Genomic DNA, 7241 nt, shown 5'->3' with positions numbered 1-7241 from the left:
CGTCTATCCATCTATCTACCTACCTACCTATATCTAATCTATCTGTAAATATGTGTGTGTGTGTGTGTGTGTGTATATATATTTAATGCTGAGGCCTGTTTCTATTTGCATCTTTTCTTTGGGTAATATTCATTTGTATTGAAGAACTCACTGACAGGCAAGAACAAACTCATGACATTTGATATTTTTTTTCCTCTATTTCTTATATGTCTTTTCCTTTTTCTGAGTTCGTTTGTCTTTCATTGGTATTCTTATAGTTTAATTACTTTATTAATTACATTTTAGCATCTTCTATAAGTTTTCTCTTATGATCACCCTTAAGACAGTGATTTCTGAAGTCACTCTTTACAAGAATGTGTTTCAATTAGTGGTAATTCTACACAGAACCACATGTGTGATATAATTGAGTCTAGTGGGTTGTTTTTTTTTTTTTTTTTTTTTTGTGTGTGTGTGTGTGTGTGTGTGTGTGTGTGTGTGTGTGTGTGCTTGTTTGGTTGTTCAAAAAGCTGCATATTTGCCGGGCAGTGGTGGTGTGTGCCTTTAATCCCAGCACTCGGGAGGCAGAGGCAGGCGGATCTCTGTGAGTTTGAGGCCAGCCTGGGCTACAGAGTGAATTCCAGGAAAGGCACAAAGCTGCACAGAGAAACCCTGTCTCGAAAAACCAAAAAAAAAAAAAAAACAACAAAAAAAAAAACCAAAAAAAAAAAAACAAAACCAAAAGCTGCACATTTATTTATATAGTGGGTGCAATGAGTTGGAATTCCTACTGATACTGTATCTCTGTGTTCTTCCTTCTGCATAGGCACCCTTGTCTGTTATTGTTTAGAACCACTAGTGTGGATACTGAGTGATCTGTAATTTTATTCAGAAACTAGTTCCCTATGTCCACATATGAACATTTTTCTCCTTCGTGTTACTCTGCAGGTTCATTCTTCCAGCTCATACTTGAAGGTCTGTGATTCACTGCACAGGGGGAGAAAATCAAACCCAGGTTCATATATTGTATGTGGATAGATACTTTTCCCAACACCATTAGTTGAAGAATCTGCCTATCCTGCAGCTTAAGATTTTGGCGTTTTGGTAAAATTACAGATGGTCTTAGCTGCTTGGGCTGGTTCTGGATCTGCTCTCCCTTGCCCTGGGCTGGGCCTCCTCTTTTGCCTCTACTATGGTGCTGTTGGTCATGTGGCTCTGTATTATGGCCTGAGATCACAGCTTTAATAGATCAGTCCCTGCTGTTGTAGTATATACGTTTATACTGTGTCTTGTGTCATTTTCCCTCATTGGTGTGCTGGAAATGCATTTCATTGTTTATTATCTTTTTCACCTTTTTTGAGTGCCTTAAATTTTTCATCATAGAAGTCAAAGTTAGAGTGAAGTCACTGTGTCAGACTTTAGAAAACCCCAACTGTCACCTAGAGAGACTGTCCTTAGCAAGCTGTGGCATCACAAAAGCTGTGTGTGAGGCTCTTTCCTTGGCTATCACCAAAAGCAAGAGACTGACACACTTATGTTTGGCAGACAACATCTTGGAAGATGAAGGGATAGAGCTTCTCAGTGATGCCTTGAGATATCCACAGTGTACTCTCCAGAGCCTTGTGTTGAGGTGTTGCTGTGTGACTTCAGTTGGTAGTAAGTTTCTCTCCGATGCTCTTCTGAACAACAGGAGTTTGATACATCTGGACCTGGGATCAAACAAGCTTCAGGACAGTAGGATCAAGCTTTTGTGTCACATCCTTCAGCAGCCAACCTGCACTATTCAGGAGTTGGAGCTGATGGGCTGTATTCTCACCAGTGACAGTTGTCTGGATCTGGCTCCTGTTATTGTGAATAACCCAAACCTGTGGAGCCTAGACCTTGGGAACAACAACTTAGAGGATGCTGGCCTGCATATTTTGTGTGAAGCTTTAAAAGATCCAAACTGCCACATTCAGAGGCTAGGACTGGAAAACTGTGGATTAACCCCCGTTTGCTGTCAGGATCTCTTAAGTCTTTTTTCTGACAACCAAAGTTTGATACAAATGAACTTAATGAAGAATGCTCTCAATTATGACACAATTAAGAATTTATGTACAGTCTTGAGGTCTCCAACATGCAAAATAAAATTTCTAGCGTTGGACAACAAGGAAATTCATGGAAAGAAAATCAAGAAATTTGTGTACAATGTAAGAACTAACAACCCACAATTGGTGATTAAGCCACACTATTACAACACAGAAACTGAGTGCTGGTGGAAGTATTTCTGAAGAATTTGATGTGCCTTTAAAAATTAAAAAAAAATCTTCAATGGCATGGTCTTTAACATATATGAAATACTTGCCTATATCCAGAGATACTGAATTGCATTTCCAGTAGGGATAGGTTACACACTTCTTTGTAAAATGTTTGTTGTATTTCACACAGGTGTTGAGAAAATAAAGCAAAACCCACAAAAAAAAAAAAAAGAAGTCAAAGTTAATTAATTAATTAGCACCTTATTCTTTAGGAGTATTCCTGGATGGGTTTTTAATCTGTCTGTCTGTCTGTCTATCTATCTATCATCTATCATCTATCTGTCTCTTTTGAGAAAGAGTCTTACTATGTAGCTCTGGCTGTTCTGGCCTTGAACTCACATAGATCCACCTATTTCTGTTTCTTGAGCACTGGAATCAGAGGCTTGTGTCACCATGCCTTTCTCCTGGGTGTATTTTAAGGTAATGTTTATGGGTTAGTTTCTTAATTTGGTTTTTAATATCCTCATTATTGATATATGGAAAAAGTAGTGATTTTACATGTTAATTTTGCATTTTCAACATTACTTCAAGCATTTGACAAATCTAAATTCCTCATGTTGTCAGTAGGGAGGTTTTTATGGTTTTGTTTTGTTTTGTTTTTTCAGGGGGGTTTTCAAGACAGGGTTTCTCTGTGTAACAGCCCTGGCTGTCCTGGAACTCATCTTGTAGACCAGGCTGGCCTCGAATTTCACAGAAATCCAACTGCCTCTGCCTCCTGAGTACTGGGATTAAAGTTGTGTGCCACCGTGCCCAGCTATCAGTAGGGAGTTTGCCCTCTATGATCACATCATTGTGGAAAAGAGCATTTGGTGCCTTTATGCCGATCTTATCTCTTTTGCCTCTTGGTCTTTTTCAAATTTCTCTTGCTAGTCGTCATAGCTCCACATTAAACAAAACTGAAGAAGGTGTGCACCTTTGTCCTGTTCCAGTGTTCCTGCCAATGATGTTCGTTTTTCTCTCCGTATTGTACTGTTGGCCTAGGTTTGACAAACATGTCCTTTATGGTATTGAGCCATGTTCCATTTCTTCATAGCTCCTTTAGGAATTTCATCATGAGATATTGTTGAACTGAACTTTGTCAGGAGACATTTCATTTCTGTTTCTACCCAGACTTTGTTCGTAGGATTTGTCTTCCCTATAATTTTGTTGGTGGTGTTGTAGGTGGTTGCATTATTGGTACTATTATTTTTTCCTTCTTTGTTACAGTGCTTTGCTGATTGGCTATGTTGTACTTGACTTATTAATTCCCAGCTGTCCTATATTCACTTATTCCCCACACATGTCTCACTTCCTGTATTCTGTTAGGTAATTCCTCTCCCTGTCGGTTTTTATTTTATTTTATTTTATTTTATTTTATTTTATTTTATTTTATTTTATTTTATTTTATTTTATTTTATGTGTATGGGTGTTTTGATTGCGTGTATGTGGGTGCACTATGTGCAAGCCCGGTGCCTGAAAGGCCTGAGGGCACCATATCTCCCTGAGTTATAGATGATTGTAGTTTGCCATGTGATTTGAACCTGCATCCTTTGGAAGAGCGGCCGGTGCTCTTAAATGCTCAGTCCCCCCCTCCACTCCCCCAACCTCTCTTCTCATTCTTGTGTGCACAGTCTGCTCTTCTTACTATCTTCAGTATGTTTGGGTGAAATGACCTGTTAATTCATGACTATCTCCAAATGCCCTTACCTCTCTGCCAGCTGTTAGGGACATGCTGCCTGGGTGCAATGATATGGTTAATGGTTGTTTTCTATCGTGGTTTAAACACACTGTTTCATAGTCTGCTGGCTGTAGGAATATTGACAAGATGTCTGGTATTATTCTAGTGTTTGGATCTTTTTATGTGGTATATGGCTTTGTTCCTAACAGCTTTTAATATAAATTTCAGGTTTATCTTTTTGACACCTTGGTACAAAAGTGCAAGAAGGAGAAAAATGGCTGGTTCTCCAGTAAATACATTCCAGGTCAGTGTCATGCCGACTTCTCATCCATAGAAGTGTTATATATTAAAAACATTGCAGGCCTTTAATTATGTGTTTATGTTATCTAAAAGTTTGTTTTTCCTTTCCTTTTCTGACAGATAAGGTTAACTGATTAAATATACATGGCCTCTGTAGCACAGCCTTCCCTTCATCTGTCCTTCCCAGCTTATATTTGTAAGGGTAAATGAATTCAAGACCCGTAATTCTGAAAATGTTTTCCACTGTGATTGATAATCAGAGAAGTGTGTTGATACCCGATTGCTACAGAGAATGCGGGCGTGTATCCTTATATATCAGTGAGGAGGGCCGTGTTCAGCAGAGGCTCCATTTGAGGACTCTGTGAGATTTCCTTAAACTGCTTTTCTGGAAGTGTGCATTCAGACTCAGACACCTGCAGTGCCTTGCTGTTGTCACTGAACTGTTTATGAAAAAGTAGTCTTAGACAAGATCGTACTGTCTGTGAGCCTCATGCAGAATATTTAAGCTCTCTAATGAGTGCAGAGGACTGTGATTCTATGTGTCATCTTGGCCTAAAGCAGGGTTCTCAGCCTGTGGGTCATGACCCCTTTGGCAAACCTAGAACTGTATTAAAAGGTCACAGCTTTAAGGAGGTTGAGAGCCACTGGCCTAAAGTGATACTCTTGTTGGCAGATTCAGATTGTAGTTTCTTTGCTTCTCTCTTTTTTTGTTTGTTTGATTTTTCAAGACAAGGTTTCTCTATAGTCCTGACTGGCCTCGAACTCACAGAGATATGCCTACCTCTGCCTCTCTAGTTCTAGGATCGAACTAGTGGTGGAGTTGCCACCACTGCCAGCCCTAGTTTTTTATATGTACTTCAGAGTTGCCAAAATATTCTCATAAAATAATCTCATTATGTCGTGAATGTTTGGCAGCATTAGTGGTATGGATTGTTGCTGCTTCCTTCTTACTTTGAGAAAACCAGAACTCTCTGACAGATTGACTGACTCACTTATTTATGTTATGTTATGTTATTTATTTATTTATTTATTTATTTATTCATTACATTGAGACAGTGTCTCACTTTGCAGCTTTGGTCTGGAACTCACTATGTAAACCTGGAATGCAAAGCAATTTGCCTACCTCTACCTCCTGAATGGGATTTAAGATGTGTTCCACCACACCTGGTATTTGAAAACCATTTGACATTAAATTCATCCATAGATTCTGCCTCTTTGCTCTACAGAATTGTGTATCTAGAGCATTGATCTAGATCCTTAGCTCCCCAGAGCTTATTAGAATACAGTTCGGTCAGGGAGTGGTGGTTGCACGCCTTTAATCTCAGCACTGGAGAGGCAGAGGCAAGCAGATCTCTGTGAGTTTGAGGCCAACTTGATATACAGAGTGAGTTCCAGGTCAGGCTCCAAAGCTACACAGAGAAACCCTGTCTCGAAGAAAAAAAGAATACAGTCCAATAAGACCTAACTGTGGAAAATATTGATCCAGTGTCTCTGTTTTAGGGAGGTATTCAGAAACACAGTTTTGCTTATCACAAGTTTTCTGTCTGAGATGCCTACACTGTGATTCTATGTTAAACGAACACAGCCTTGATAAAAAGGTATATTTCTCTGTCCACACCTTGAATTTATATCTTATATGCCCTAAAAATATATTGTTTCTGGGAATATAATGTCATCCTATTTTCCCATAGTTAGACAATGAAGTTTTGAGTGTGATTAGTCCAGAAAGCATCTTACTGGATAACTGTGCTCCTCCATTTACAGCAGAAAAATGGCCCGATTTCTCTTGTACTCTTTGTATCCAGGAAAGTGCTCTATACATGGTAAATTTATTTTCATTTCAGGGTCTGTTGACATTCCGGGATGTGGCTGTGGACATCTCCCAGGAGGAGTGGGAATGCCTGGATTCTGCTCAGAGGGCTTTGTACATTGATGTGATGTTGGAGAATTACAGCAACCTGGTCTCTGTGGGTGAGAATATTTTTCTCAAAGAATTCATAACTGATCCTTGGTATATACCTACTGTGTAGATGTGGATACTCTCTGGTTAGCTGTCTTAGAAACTATAGGAAACTAGGTAATGTTAACTAATACATCTTCCTGGTATTTGATGTTTTCCCTTTTGAAGGCATTTTGAAGGCTTCCTTTCAGGTCCACAGTACATTCACAGACCCGGCAGTAGGTGTTTCCACCCACATCTCAAAGTATCATTTCCAGGATTGCATTGGATTCATTCAGAAACTGATCATATTCCTATCCACATCCCAGTGTTCTATTTCCATTTGATATACTCCAAGAGAGATAATATTCCCACCAAATCCTGAAGTTCTATTTCCATCATTGCATTTGACTCAGTTTTAACAGGAAGCAAAACTCAGCCTGGAAACTGAAAATGCTCCCTAAATATTCTTAAGCTTTATTTATTTTATTTTATGCATGGGTGTTAGCCTGCATGTAACATGAGTGCTCAGGGTGCCCAACTAAGCCAGCAGAAGGTAGTAAATGCCCTGAGTCTGAAGTTACAGAGGGATGTGAGCTTCCATAGGTATGAGGAACCAAAACTGGGTCCTTTCCACCATTGAGCTATTTACTTAGGACTTCTATTATTTCATCTTTTTAGATACCTAGTACGTTCTATAGAATCCAGCAAAATCATGTGCCACTTTCTAATACACAGGTATTATTGCCTGCAAGGCAGACCTGGTCCCCTGTCTGGAGCAAATCCAAGTTCCCTGGAATGTGAAGAGAGAGGAGATAGTGACCAGATCAGGTAGGGGTGAGTGAATGAACAGGACAGAAGTGAGAGATTCTAGTGAAAGAGGAAGGAAAAACAGAAAATGGTTCTGCCATGTTCTGTCTCACTGGAGTTAATTTTTGTCACTTTACTTAGTACTATGCCTCAGATGCATTCTACTGTAAATGTTAGAAGATGTTGTTCTTATTGCACAGGTATTATCTTGGAAGTACTACTAGTATGCAAATGAAATTTTATTTGACTATGAGGTAGAGGG

This window comes from Peromyscus leucopus, chromosome 1 (assembly GCF_004664715.2).
Source record: "Peromyscus leucopus breed LL Stock chromosome 1, UCI_PerLeu_2.1, whole genome shotgun sequence".
In the NCBI taxonomy this organism is placed as follows: Eukaryota; Metazoa; Chordata; class Mammalia; order Rodentia; family Cricetidae; genus Peromyscus; species Peromyscus leucopus.
Note: the sequence above shows the minus strand (reverse complement) of the source record.